Here is a 15,925-nt window from a genome sequence, read left to right on the forward strand (position 1 = left end):
GGCCATGTCGGAGACTACAACGGTGAATGTTGCTAATTCTGTCACTTACAGAAACCCATTTAGAAGGTGGAATAACTTTATAGAATGTTTGTATTTTCTTCTTAAAATCGACATTATTAGTGTGCCAGAAAGGTGTTCCAATCTCGCACAGAGCGGAGAAAGAAAGAGTTTTTAAAATACTCTGTTCGACACAAGTAGAGGGTTATGTTAAAGGGAGAACATGAAGGATAAGGATTAGGTTCATAACAAAAGGGCGGTAGTTGTTTATGTAATGGATGTCTAGGACCTTGTGAAATAATTCCACATGAAAGATAGCCTGTGTATTAATCGCCAAGTAGCCAGAGTACGGAAACTAGATTCCAGATAAAGCAAATTCAAGGAGGTGCTTCAAGTTAAGCCAGTAATTACCTTTTTAATTTTCCTGAGGGCGATCAATCTGAATTCCAGTCAAATTGTCCCACACAACATCACCATATTCAAGGTTAGGTCTAATAACTTATAGATAATTGCTAGGCGTTTTTGTGAAGCATATGACTTAATCCTAACTCATGATTTTTTTTTTGTTGGCATTAGCTATGATACCGTCTCTATGGTCTTTCCGAGTGCCATCGTTTATTAATTGACAGAGTCTACCCTATAAGTTTGTCAGTTTTCGATTGTGTTAAGGGGTCCTTGTTTAACAGGGAAGGTTTATTTCGGAAAGTGATCAGCGTACAGATACAAATATTGTATGATCAGATGTTGTGTCCTTGCTGTACTGAACTCAATCAACCAGTTTGAGAACCATTATTTTATACGTAGTACATCACGCTCCAGACTCAAAATCTTATCCGGATGCGTGATTATTTCAGGCATGATATTCAAACACATGTAGTCAGCAAATAAACGTATATATTATTCAGTACACCAGCAGGTAAGTTGTTTATATATAAAAGAAGGGGGCCAGGGACAGAGTATTGCGGTATCACTGACAACTCACTTGTATTTGTCAGTAAGATAATCGTTACAACTCTAGAATAGTGTCTCTAATGTCTCTATACAGCATAGCAAGTAGGCCTTTGTGCCAGAACTTGTCGCAGTTTTTGGAAATATCGAAAAATACAAAAACAGACCTCTTTGCTCTTATCTAAACATTGACAATATCAACATATGTATCTACTAAATGAGTACAGGTTGACGACGTTAGAAGAAACTAGAATTGGTTGGGTGATGTCGAGTGATTTGTCTTCAGAAGGATTACAAGGCTTTATGTGTCACCCATGTCCCAGTAACTAAGTTCTTAATTGGTGATAATTTGCAACAATAATTAAAAAGCATCAAACCAGGTAAGCAAATTAGACAAACTGCCATGTCTGGACCAAGTTCCAGTTGACGGTAAAATTAGTCCCGAAAATTTAACGGTTATGAGAAGCCTTTTTTACGCAAGGGCAATCAGACGGAAGAGTGACGAAACAAGGGGTGCTTTACCAAGAAAAAGGGAGATATCAACCAGAAGTGGATGTCAGTATTACCACACTTGACTCAAGCAAGGTAAGTGAATATTCTTCTCATTTTAATGGTTTAATTCACCAGTTAAAACATTCAACTGGCCATTTCCGAGCTAGAATGTTGGCGGACTGCTCTGAAGGAAGATTTTAAATAAAGTGACTGGCCATCAAATAGAGTTTTCTTCAGTCAACAAGAATGCGTGATTATTTAAAATGAGATTGATAAACTATTGGCAAAAGGGGTGCTTATCAAGATTGGTCATGAACCAGGGGAGATTATCTCAAGCATTTTCACAAGGCCTTAAATAGATGTGACTCGTAGATTATTTCTTAACCTAAATGGCCTTATTGAACGTGTCATATACCGCCATTTTAAGATGGACACACTGAAGTCGGTCGTCTATCTCCTCAAATCCAATTGTTAGATGACCTAAAGGTGGCGTATTATTCTGTACCCATTGCCAAGTGTCACCAAAATACTTGAAATTCCAACGGCAAGGACAATTTTATGCCGAAACCTGTTTCCCGCATGATTTGTTATTCTGTTCTAGGAAATTTACAAAACTCATGAAGTCAGTTTTTGCATGCTTAAGACTGGGAGGACATTTATCCTCAGGCTATACAGACGTGTACCTCCAAACTGATTCACATCAGAAGTGTATTCCGAATGTTCGTGATACAATCAATTTATTGAACATTCCAGGGTTTGTTGGATACCCAAACAAGCTGAACTTGATACCGTCAAACAGCACGGTTCATCTTGGCTTTGTGCTGGATTCTGTAAAAATGACATGTCTGACGCCAAGCAAACTTGATAATCTTGAAGCATCTGTGCCCGAGGTTATAGAAGAGTTATCGCCCCACCATCCAAGTGTCCCAAGTGTTATAATAATGGTTTCTAGTTTCCCAGGATTAAATTACATTACATTACATTATTGTTCACTGGACAGAGATAAATCAATTGCTATCCAGCTGAACAAAGGGAATTATGATTTCTTACGGGATTTGTACAGAGTTGAAGAAGCTAAACACTAATGGCGGTATATTTAGAGCTATTCGAAGTGTTGTTTGGTCCGAAAGCTTTTCTAGAGAGTTTTCAAGAGAAGCATGTTAAGCTCTCGACAAATAATACCACAGCCGTGTGAGTAATTAATGACATGGGTTTAAGTCAATCTAATGAGTGCAACACTGTGACCAAAACAGTTTGGGAATGTTGCAGTGCTAACAATATTTGGATATATGCTTGTCACATACCCAGGATATATATATATATATATATATATATATATATATATATATATATATATATATATATATATATATTTGAAGAAATAGAGAAAGATCCCCTGGTGAGGAGAATTGGAACACGTACATGTCAAAACAGGCAATGGTTTAGTTACATGGCATAATACATGGATTTTTTTTTTGATTGGTGTTTTACACGTGGGAAACCCACGACCATCCGCAGGTTGCTGAAAGATCTTCCCACGTACGGCCGGAGAGGAAGTCAGCATGAGCTGGTCTTGAACTCACAGCGACCGCATTGGTGAGAGGCTTCTGGGTCACTACGCTGCGCTAGCGCGCTAACCGACGCATAATACATGGATAAATTGTTGCTGGGAACAAGGTCGCACATGTATAAAGCTGTTAAGTAGCGAACATTAGAAAAATCAATACCTAAGAATGTCTTTCCGCAGCGCGACTAGTGACGATACGTCTTTATTAGCATCGAGCGGATGACCCTGCGGATAATCTGTGACATAATTTTTGTACATGTACAGTGAGTAATATATATACAATGAGTAATAAAAATGAACTTATTTGACAAAATTAATCAACATAAATTATACAACCATGCGGTAGATCATGATATTATGAGATACGATATTAGGGCCGATGACTACCATTATGACATGGGTTGTATTTATTTATGAAGAAAGTTTCTTTTACATCTAAGGTAGCTTGATTTCTATCTGATACTTTATAAAATGGAAAAACTTTAAACGAGGGAGTCAATGACAATGCGCATGAGCGTATGTGCTTACTGATTGGAAGATGACAATATTCTTCATTGTTGATATGTTGTCGATGCAGCTTCAATCTGGAGCGGAGATCTGAGGTCTGGCCAATGTATGTTTGCCACATCCCATGCAAACAAGTGCACATCCAACATTTTTTACAGTACAGCACATGTCAAATTTTACATTAAACACAAAATCTTCTGTCTCAGATTGAAAGTTTGATCCTTCTAACATGTGTATGCATGCTCCACATCTAGGTTTCTTGCATTTAGTAACCGATGGAGTCACAGATTTTTCTGAAAAGACAATTTTTTTAGGCTTGGAGCCTGTCGTTTGCTATTAATGACCTTAGATTTGGCTAGAATATCTTTCACCCTGTCACTGTTTTCTAGAATTGGTCAGGTATTCACAATGATTGGAAAAATGTTGTTATTGTTGGGATTATGTCTTGAAACAAATGGAATTACCTTCTCGTCAGGGTTCTCTCAGTTCAGTCAATGAATGACTCTGAGCGGTCCTAATTCCTGTGTCAATTAATCCTTCCGGATAACCCCTGTTACGTAGACATGATTTAAGTTCTATTAATCTCTCATTTCGTTTCGACTTTACGTTTACAACAGTACAGATTGTTCTGGCAAGGGAATATGGGATATTTTCCCGAGTATGACGCGGCTGATCCGAACTAAAATGAAGATAGAGTTGTGTGTCCGTTGGCTTTCGATAAATATCAGTTGATATAGAAGTCCCCTCTTTCAAGACAAGTATGTCTAAAAACGGTATTGACTTAGAATTTACTTCTGTTGTGAAGGATATTTGGGTATGAAGGTTATTGAGGCTATCAAAGAGAAGATAAATCGGCCCAGCTTCCTTTGGCCGGAAAATAAAATAATCATCCAGGTGTCTTTTCCACTGGTTTTTAAATTCTGTTGCAAAATCATGTCCAAACATGGTTTCTATTTTTTCTATGTTTGTATTATGCCATGTAACTAAACCACTGCCTGTTTTGACATGTAGGTTCCTTAGTTACTGGTAACACATATCCTATACAAAAGACCTATATATATATATATATATATATATATATATATATATATATATATATATATATATATATATATATATATATATATATATATATATAGCGCTTAGCAATCAAATCCATGTTCTTCATGATGTAAACCTGTGTGCCTCAAGATTAAATTATCAGTTGCAATCATATGTTCCTTTTAGGCCTGACCCAGGTGCGTTTGCTACAGATTCATTCTCATTGTAATACTGAAGGCACCCAAAAAGGTGCTAGGGGACAAATCAACTGGAATTGGCCTACTCAAACATTGGTATCATAAATTTACCAGACTGCTCGTACAAATACCTGTGTTGTTACTAACATGCCAGCGATTGATAACTCTTGTGGGATATTATCCGCTGGGGTAATTAATATACGTTGGGACATAAGCTGATATTCTTACATATAACATCGAAAAGTCAGTAAAGATCCCACACAGAAGCAGTACGGATCATATCTTAAGAGGTGGGAGCACTACTGTAATTCATGTGGAATTGATCCCATTTGTCAAACTGTTGTGAACGCTCTCAGCTTTCTTGGCGAATTGACAGATTCTGGTCTGGGGCATAATGCTCTTAAAATAGCCAGAATTGCACTATGTTCAGTTATATTCCTTCGAATACAACACAGCCTTTGGAGACAATCCTTATCGGGACAAAGCTCACGAGCGGAGTATTTAACGTTCGACCAACCTTTCCACTCTACGCCAACATCTAGGATATTAGCAAGGTGCTAAGGATTCTGAAGAACAGTGCGCCACTTAATCAAATGGGTTTAAAAGATTAGACCCAGAATTTTACTGCATTACTGGCTCTGTTGAGTGGCCATCGTTGCCAGATTTTACATTGTTTTTATGTCAACGGCAAACATTATGTGATGATGAGTGTGTTTTTGTTACTCCGATTTGTCCAAGGCATCACGGCCTGGAAGTCCATGGCTAATGTGGAATACTGGCGGTATCCCCAAGACGAACAGTTGTGAGTAATTAAATACCTTAAAGCATTGGAGATGACAGGCAGTTCAGGGGAAAGAAATCATCTCAACTCATCTTCATGCCAGCAAGATTGATACTGCACTACAGGCTTCGTAATCACCCGGGCTTTATGCTACATCAGAAAGTCTTCAAAGACCTAGTCGTTCGACACCCAACCGCTCATATGTGTGTCTTTTTTTGTTTTAAAACAAAAGTTTGGATCCAGTTTATTCCTTGACACTATATTCGATGATAGCAGTACGCAGTGCTAAGAACAGTATCGATGTGCTTTTATCGGCACGAACAGGCAGCGGAAAGTTTGTGTGCTATCAGGTAATGCCAATGATAGTGAAAGAGCTCGAACAGCTAATGTAGCCTATGTTGTTGTTGTTTCGGCGGTAATTTCTATCATGACTATATTACATAAAAATGACTGCCCCGATTATCTTTAACAAGTCTATGTGCAGGGAATTATTTTTGTCGCTAGCACTTTCGTGCCTACTGTGAAGTAAATTCATTCCATTCACCATATTTCCAAGGCCATATTGTTTTGAACTCCTACCTGTGTCATCAACTAAGGTGTCTTGGTAAAGTGGAACTTGATTGGGCCGTAAATCATGCATATTTGTGAAGTCAAATTCGGGGCGTTAAAGAGTTAATATGTCTCAATAAATCAAAGTAGATAATGTTGGACATCGCTAGTTTGATTAAATGAAGATGCGTTTGAGTATAAATAAACGTCATTTACATCTACTGTGTCACCCTGAATCAAAACAGTGGTGAAAGTATCTGGAAAACTGATATTTTGGGAGCCCACGGCAGATGGGATAACAGTAGATCAGTTGCAAATGGCAGATGTATACGTATACCTCTGCAGTCAATTATAGATTGTGCAGGATGGTCGAATCACAGGACATGTGCAACTTACTACAACTTACTATAACAAACCGGGGCGTCTGTGGCTCAGTTGGTTAGCGCGGTAGCGCAGTGTAATGGCCCAGGAGCCTCTCACCAATGCGGTCGCTGTGAGTTGAAGTCCCGCTCATGCTGGCTTCCTCTCCGGCTGTAAGTGAGAAGGTCTTCCAGCAACCTGCGGATGGTCGTGGGTTTCCTCAGGGCTGTGCCCGGTTTCCATCCACCATAATGCTGGCCGCCGTCGTATAAATCATATATTATTGAGTACGGCGTAAAACACCAATCAAGTAAATAAATAATGTTATAACAAACTTGTTGGCAGGCAAAACGTTGGGGTGGCTCTGTTCCTGGCTGTGAAGAATGTAGATAAATAAAGGGGTTTTTCTGATATACTTGAAACTATTTTGACCTGAAATTTGATGGATTTGTGTAGAGGAAGGGATGATAGTGGAGACTTTTAACATGTTTGTGTGTATGTTAAATATCACAGTAAAGAATCTGTATGTAGCTGTATTCATGCCCGGAGTTGCAATACAAGTGGATACAAATGTGTGCAGTAGGTCAGGTGTATGGTTTATACGTGTAGAAACGTTGAAGTCAATTACCTCAGTTTTCTGGTTTTAAATGACCGCCATTTTCCAATATGGTGGACATTTTTTGTTGAAAAACTATTTGTGCCAATGAATTCCCTGTGTTTTTTCCCCTTTATTCATATGACAAAACGGTGAGTATTGATGCATAGATAGGCCATATTTGTAACACCCCTTCTCTGGGGTTCATTGTAGGTTCATTATGGCTGTATAGGCTACTAGTTGTACAAGTACTAGTTTCTCAAAGAATATGTTTCTTAAGCTGCAAATGAAATGTGTCCTGATCTTAAGCGTACCATAAGTTAGGTAGCCAGGCCCGAATTCACAGAGTAATCCCTCTATAAAAATCGCACGAAAACGGCACTGAAGGGCAGTGTGTAGAGCAGCTCTGCCTCATCATAGATGTATATCCCATACTCGAATGTGCTTTTGACAATACACTTTGACCCATTATGAGAAAAGAACACCCTTGGCCTTATATCGTGATTAACGACACTTTCGATGTAGACCGAACACCCTTAATTTTTGTTACCCTGACGTGAAGGTCAGGTCTGCCGTTGACGAAAACATCTCACATTGATGGGAGCAAATGCTGTATATGTCATTGATGAGAATAATGAAAACCAGATATCTCCACCACTCTTCAATCTCCTGTCTCCAACTCTTGTTACTGTGAACAGAGTAACACACGATTGCAGCCAATATATGGCGGTGCTACCAAAATGATGGTAAGCATACTTAATTCATTCACAAGATTGCAACGAATCTTTTTTCGCTCTGGCCACCAACTTCCAACGAACAACTTTGGACTCCACTCGATAAGACGACGGGTAGTGATACACCCAGGAACAGAAAACAGGAACTGAAAAAATATACATAGGCTAATTAATAGGTTCCAACCTCTAATCAAGAGGAGTAAGCATATGAGATGTGTTGCCGATGTGGCATATTAAGTAGTGTAGCTTATTTATTTATTTAATTGATGTTTTACGCCGTATGCAAGAATATTCCACTTGAACGATTGCTGCTAGCATTATTGTGGGAGGAAATTGAGCAGAGCTCTTTGAAACCTACGACCATACGCAGCTTGGTGGCGGACCTTCCCACCTCCGACCGGAGAGGAAGCCAGCATGCACTGGACATGAACTCACATTGGTGGGATCACATTGGTGGGATCACATTGGCGGAAGGCTTCTGGATCATTGCGCTTCGCGTTACGTTAACGCGAGTGCCACGCGTGACTTGGGTGAACATAAGTATAACCTCAATGACGGCCATCTTAGAAATTTTTGACCGCAAATTTGGAGTTTTCATTTTGTGTGTTTACTTAATTTGTTTAGTACCTGTACCACAATAATAGGTCTACTAGTTGTAATACAAATGGCATATTATGGCAGTTTTTCAAAAAAAAATTTCCGCCATTTTGGATTTTTAGGTATCTAATAATGGGGTTTGTTCAACTAAAGTGTACATAAACAGCCACATTTGCTGCTTGTACCACCAAATGAACTATTGGATCAGTAATCTGCTGGAATAATATACACGTAGTACAAACGAACAAACGAACGACCTTACATGGCGACCATCTGGGAAAAAATGGCAGCCGTTTGGAGTTATGGTTTTCTCCATCAAAAAACCCGAATAATTTATTTGATTGTTGTTTAATAACATACTCAAGAATTTTCTACTTATAATGTGAACGTCATTTTCATGGTTGGATAAAACCGGATTTTCAGGTGACACAACAGTGCCACATGTGACTTACAGGTATGCACACCATAAAGGAGAAAGACAAGTGGTCATCAACTAATGTTTGAATGAGTACACGGAAACATAATCATCGTCGGTCACCAAACCCTACGGACAGTGAGACCACAGGTGAGGGCATATAAAACAATATCCAAATCATGTTCCACGCATAAAACTGTTTGAGGAAAAAACTCTTTATTTCACTAAAACGTGTAACTTGCGACATGTGCAACAATAAGGGACACCTAAGTTCTCCTAAATGGTAACTCCTAATTCATAAGCTGATTATTGTGTCTGGGATTACATGTCACAGTGATCTCGTCAAAACAAATGTTGTATGGTAACGTAGCCGTTCAAGTGGAGCGGCCGAGATTTTTTTTTAAGTCCGAGACAACATAGGGGATGGCAAGGCTTTTAAGGCACACATCGGGCATTCATAGTTGTATGTTGACTCTCCGCATTGTTAAACATTTATAATTAAATATATATCAATAAAGGTAATACACAATTAGCACATACACCGCTTAGCACAGGCTTTCGCGAGCAAATACAAAATGCGGCGATTAATATCACTACAACCTATGTACTTATTTTCACGAGTCCTATAAATGCTAAAGAACATGCTGGTTTTACGCTATATTCAACGTCATTTCGTTGGTGTATCGTCGTCACTGTAGAAGAACTTTTACGCAGACGTGGTGAAATGAAAAAAAAAACAACGTCACGCCCCATTCTGGCAGCATGTATAACAAGGAACAAGATTGCCGTAGTATCTATATGTCGAGGACACCAATTCCAGGGATCGTCTCTATATGCACTGAAGAAAAAAGGTGAAAGAAGAAAAAGGAATGTCCTGGATTTGAACTCGAGATTGGTAGGTATGCCGTACAACGGGACTGGTAGCATAGGCCAGTATAGATATTATGTGGCTTTGATCTTCTGTTCATAGCCGAGAACAAAAGACAGAAAGACTACATTGGAGCAAGCTTGATGCGCGTTCCCAAGGTAAACTGCAGTGAAAATGTCCTGTAGTCTCACACAAAGAGTTTTGAAAACTACACAACGCGGGCAAAAGCTTTCCGCAGAACAGAAATCATCGGCCTGGAATACATCAGAATACGTCAAAGTTATCTCAAAATTCAAAACTTTTTGTGACGTTATATTTTCGACAGAATTTCGACACCCTTCTCAAACTTATTCTACTAAGGGTCAGTGTACAAGTATATAAATTGTTAGAGCAATCGCATTCAAAAACATTCTAAATTTCACGAAATCCAAAACAGTCACAAAACTATCCACGACACTAACATTGCCTCGTATTTTCATGACACTGCTTATATCAAATTGTCATTTATTTGCCAATCCACTCGGTGTGTTTCGAGACATGTGGAAAGATGAATACATTTTCTTTCTGTCATCATCTGTGATAGTAATGAGCCGTGGCGCCCATTCCCATGGACTTCAACATCAAGCGCGTTAATGTGATTTTGACATGGTATAAATATCGAGACGATGAGCGGAGAATTTATCGGCTTCTAAATGTACAGGAAAATTTAATCGTTTGAATGGCATACGGCGTTTGCGTATATCGGTGGTGCGCTTGGGTCTGAGACTGTAGAAAAACTAGAAAACGTTTCCACGCTGGAAGAGCTAAGTCCAGTGGAGGTTGTGAAAGTATCTGGAAGGTCGCCCGCTGGTTTACAGGTTGACGTCTGAGTTGTGCTTCTCTCACAGACACTGTCGTCGTAACCTTCATACAAGTCATTAGCGAAGAATCGTGAGTGCGAGTTCCATGGGTCCAACCACATCTGCTGGAGGAGGTTATGCTGAGGGAGTTCATGGGATCGCTCCGACCCTTTCCAAGGCACTGCGGTCATCTCCTGGGTCTTGTGTGTAACATCCCGGGGCCGACGCCTAGTAAGGAAATGTTAGAGAAAATTCCTTATGTAATGCTCTCCTAGGAAGCAATAAAAACCGAAAATAACCATGCATTTTGTAACTTTCACATTTTCTATTATCAGTAACAATCCGCACAGAAAGGCTGATATGTAAAATAAAGGTACATTAATAAAATCTTTACATTAGATTATGAACATATTTCTACTCAGAAGTCCATCAACTTGGGAATTAACGTAACCATATTTTCGTAAACACCAAAGATAACGCTTGCAATTTTGGGCGTGAACAGAATGAAAAGGTTTACCGCTTTCTCAGTAACCTCACAGCACCAGTACAGAAGACGAGAAGAAGAACGACACCTACAGCAGCGCTGATCAAAATTACCAAAGAGCCTATAAAGACAATAGATGCTAGATTAAACCAATAGTCATTTAACGCATCGTATAAAATTTTCATGTAAAAACAAGCTATACATATATCCTTAAATATAAATAAACATAAATCAAAAATAAATAAAAATAAATAAACATTAGCCCATCAGTCAACTGACCACTTCTCATTTAACGTACCATTTTTACCACTTTCTCATTTTATAATAAAACATAACATAAAATGACCATTAATTTTACTTTCTGTCAATGATTTATGAAATATAACGCGTCTTGGACGTTTTCGACAATTATTTTTTCCAAAACGATGCGGAAAGAACCCCACACACCCAAAAATGACATTTTTAACACGTTAATGTAAATACCGAAGGCGTCAATTTATTGCTGTCTAAAGATATAGAATGTTGACATAAATGAAATGAGACATGGTCAAAAATTTCTCAGTGCAGCTTTCCAACTTCTTGAAGGATTAGTGTTCAAATTTACCTAGTGGTTCTGATTTTAAAAATTGTAACCTGTTTAAACAGTACAGAGAGGACTTCTGAGAAACGTAATAATGACTTTTTGTCCCATCAGTGTGACATGATGGGATAAAGGGGGTGGAATAAATATCGTATCCCACTTTTTGTCAACAATGTCGATAAAGCTGCGTACTTGAATGGCTCACAGAAGTTCATTCCTAAAAATCGTGGGACAAACTTATGGCGGAACGACTGAAAGTCGGAGATTTTGTTTCCATTAACAATCGCACAGAAGGGAATATACCAAATACTGGCGAAAGATATGTACAAGTAGGAGTGTTCGGTGTTGATTATATAACTGAACTTTCATCTCGCTGATTATGTAAAATCTCTGAACATCAGCAAATTAACCCGGTGAAAGAAACCAATGTACAACAAAATAGCAAAATGTGTACAAAAATATATATATTTTTATTATTCATATATAGATATAAACAAATAAAACAAATAAATCTAAACAAGTAAATAAATGGAACACATTTTGTTTCCAACACAGAGCACAGTGATCAGTCCACGGCTCTCGGTTTGTGATCGTTACTGACAAAGACGTGGAAGATGCCAAAGAGGTGGGCAGGTGAAAACGCCAACACAGCCGGAAAAAAACAGCTTGCTGCATAAAACTCTTGCTGAAATGTTTAGTAATGACTACAGTCATTCTCTTGAACAGAAACCCTGCAGAAGGTACGCTGTGCTGTTTGTTTGAAGCTTACCTGTACAGGAGATTCTATCCTCCAGGAAACCCCCTTCGCAGATACACTTGTGTGAACCAATCGTGTTCAAGCAGTTAGAAACCTCCTGACAAGAATGATTTCCTTCACTGCATTCGTCTTTATCTGCAAAGAGAGGGAGAAGTACACACACCTCATACAAGAAAAGCCATGTGCCCATCGGAGGTGTAATGCTTTAGCTGCAAGCCTAATTATGGTGAACGCCCCCATTCTATACTTGTCTGTTCTTGTTATCAGTTGCATGCAGGTGTTGTGTTACGCTTGATCTGATAACGAAAGAATCATACAAATGAAAAGTATTTGAAAAGGCGTTCAGATCTGCGCCCTAGCTTATTTATCCGTTTACTTCAACCATTTACCACTATACACTGAAATGTTAATACTATCACGGCTTGGATTGTCGTTCCAAATGTGCATTCACATATGTTAATTGATATAGTTAACGACTCTCTTAGCGTCAAAGCTGTAGGTATACGTAATATGGTGGGGCCAAAACAAATAACATATGGTCCATGTAAATATGACCCATCGAAGGCTACGCTCTGCGCTTCCCAAAATACAAATAAAAACACCTCACTCAGAGAAGACACCTTGTCCGACAATCAGCCCCTGACATTAAGGTGCACTATTGGCTTTTCTCAGCCAGGCAGACCACGTGACTCACAAATTCCCATTTTACAGCAAAGCTCCAGTATTACAAATCTCGCGTGATAATGCGTGAATAGCAGATAGTGCACCTAGCTCGCCTGGCAGTGCAATACAACGGTCAGAAAACAAAACAAGAAAATCTCTAATATCCGGGAGAAATCCTGTAACTTTGAATTAGTATCAATATTACCAAAGAGCTCGCCTGTATGAGACATATAAATGCAAAACTTCAGCTCAATGAATAAAGAACTGAAATCGTGAATTTGGTGATTTACGGTAATTATAATGCTTACAGAGCATCAGCGATGGAACATTCTCTTTGTGTCACGTTTGTGTCTTTATATGCATGTAAGACTTCAGGTCAATACATACAATACTCTTCAAGGTACCACCTCTAACATTTTGTTTAACAGCGATTCTAATACACAATACACTCATTAACGGTATTTAATATGCACAAACCGAAGCATTATAATACTGTAAGTAATGGATTTAGTTTACAATCTGCAGTCTACGGAGGTTTCGCCTCTTGGGAAAGCGTTTTGTGAAAGGGTAAGGATTTGATTTGATGAGAGCTAGCTAAACTTTCGTGCTATCTGACGCAGTCAATTTGAAAGCTATATTTTTACTGTACGATCACACATCACCGTATGTGGGAAGGTCTGCCGGTTTCTTGCCACCATAATTCTAGCCACCGTCGTATAAGTGAAATATTCTTGAGTACGGCGAAAAACACCAATCAAGTGAATAAATCACACATTACTGAATGTTACTCGCCCAGTGTTCTTGTGTCTGAGACTTCTCTTCTGAGTTTTGTTATTGCTTTTCATCTCTTTGTGATGTGACGTACTTTTATCCCAATTCTAAAGGTCACTTTATGTCAAGACCCGAAGACCGGATTCTTAGCGCCCGGCATAGATTTGCGTCATTTCCGCTAATCATTTTCCAAGGGAAGACTGTGGTTCGCAGAGAGGATGGTTATGTTTAACTGTATATACAATAACGAAACTGCTCCTACAAATCACTGTCTTACTTAATACATTGCAGGAATACTATAAAATAGAAGAAAAAATAACAAAAGTGTGACTAAAAGAGACAGTTCAGTGACAAATGGAAATGTTTCTATGACTGTTTTACAACATATTTTATATAAAAAAATTTTGGGTGCATGAGGCAGAGGAGTTGGAGTGATTACAGAAATCAGAAGTAGAAAAAAAGCAGAAACGATAGGAATAGTGATAGCCAGGAACTTATATAGCGGCAGTTCATATGTAGCTTTCTGAATAGAGTATATGGTTCTATTATACCAATGATGTATAAGTTGACTAATTTATCAAGGAAAAGATAACTAACAAATGCAATATGCATGCATGAGGTACATGAACAAATCCGATTATTTTCCATAATGATGATGAAATGATGGTGATGTTACTTTATTTATAAGATATACATAATCTCTCCGGCATACAGCTAGGTATCGACTAAGCTCACCATGCATGCACATACATGGACAACTTTAATTGTCTGGAACGACATCATTTGTTTTTTTCCTTTCCGATTCAAATCTTCATGACGTCATAACCATCTCTCCTTGACTCGTCCAGACATATCTACATTTTATGAAACGTCTTCTTCATTTAACCAAAGTTAGCGATGTCCATCATCATCTATCTTTATTTACTGAGCCACATTCAAAGTCATGAACTTTTCTTCCTAAATATGCATGACCGATGGCCCAATCAGGTTCCACTTGACAAAGGTCGACCGCCAACTTGGTCAGTGACACTGATAGGAGTTCAAAACGACAGGGCATGAAAAAGTGGATGTAGTGACAAGTATGCGGTGAAAGGAATAGCACAGTAGACGTAGAAGTGTTATCTCCCAAAAAAAAACTGTGTGTCGACTTGTTAAAGGTTATCGGGATAAGGTGGCGGTGGTTGGTCATTTTGAGGCAAAATAGGCATAACAGAAGTCAGTGGCGAAATAGCAAAATAAACTGAATGTTCGATCTCTTTCGCAATTACGGGTATTGCCTGACAGCACCGTCACTTTATGCCTGTTCGTGTTGACAAAAGCACATGGACATCGCTCACAGCACTACTTATTACTGTTTCTTAATATTTTGTCAAAGAATGAACTAAATCCGAAACTACCAACAAACCTGGTTTCAAAACAAGGAAATGCACATGTGCACTTATAACGGACGATCAATGATTGGCTGAAAATGAAAATGCCGCAATGTCATTGGCTGTGGAAAGATTTGGCTTCTGAAGACTTTCATACGTACTGCCAAGCAAGGGAAATTACGAAGTGCGCTATCAACCTAGCTGACAGGAAGATTTGAAACGTGAACGAATGTGTGAAATTTGTAATAACAACGCAGTTTGTAATAATTAGTACAAACTGCTTCTTTATTAGAAATTTATTTCTCCTTTTAGCGATCGACGGACTGTTGTAGTTTTGTACACAGGCAGTACACAGGCAGTGTACTATTTCACAATTTTCCAGCCCAGTACAAGCACAAGGTTTTAGTGCTAAACCATCTGATAAACCATATACAGTGGTTAAATCATTATATTCTAACGAGCTTGACAGCGTGAAAGAGAAGCACTGACCATGCTGATGTTACCATTCCGTACCTACGCAGGACAAGTTAATGTCCGGGGCATAGCCCGATCTGCACTCACACAGGAAGCTGCCGGGAGTGTTGATGCAGTACGCATGTTCACCACACGACTTTCCATTCCCGCACTCATTCACATCTGCATGATAAATGTAATAACCGGTAATGTCTTACACATTTATTGTGCTCATAGTGTTTGTTTCACTCAATTACAAAAACAATATCACAAGTTTCGGTCTATATTCAAAACAAAATACGGACTTAAAGTGAATATTTTGTATAATATGATTATGTTGTGTATATTTACACAAATATA

General features: G+C 38.7%; 1 long non-coding RNA gene across 1 annotated transcript; it reads right to left on the reverse strand.

Annotated features, from left to right (window-relative positions):
• Positions 1 to 9,000: 9,000 nt before the first annotated feature.
• LOC135461465 (uncharacterized) lies at positions 9,001 to 12,444 on the reverse strand. The gene is made up of 3 exons (XR_010443359.1): positions 12,321 to 12,444; positions 11,005 to 11,092; positions 9,001 to 10,715 (listed from the first exon to the last, which is right to left on the reverse strand). It is a non-coding gene; the product is annotated as an uncharacterized LOC135461465 (long non-coding RNA).
• Positions 12,445 to 15,925: the final 3,481 nt, after the last annotated feature.

Source organism: Liolophura sinensis, chromosome 1, assembly GCF_032854445.1.
Source record: "Liolophura sinensis isolate JHLJ2023 chromosome 1, CUHK_Ljap_v2, whole genome shotgun sequence".
Classification (NCBI taxonomy): Eukaryota; Metazoa; Mollusca; class Polyplacophora; order Chitonida; family Chitonidae; genus Liolophura; species Liolophura sinensis.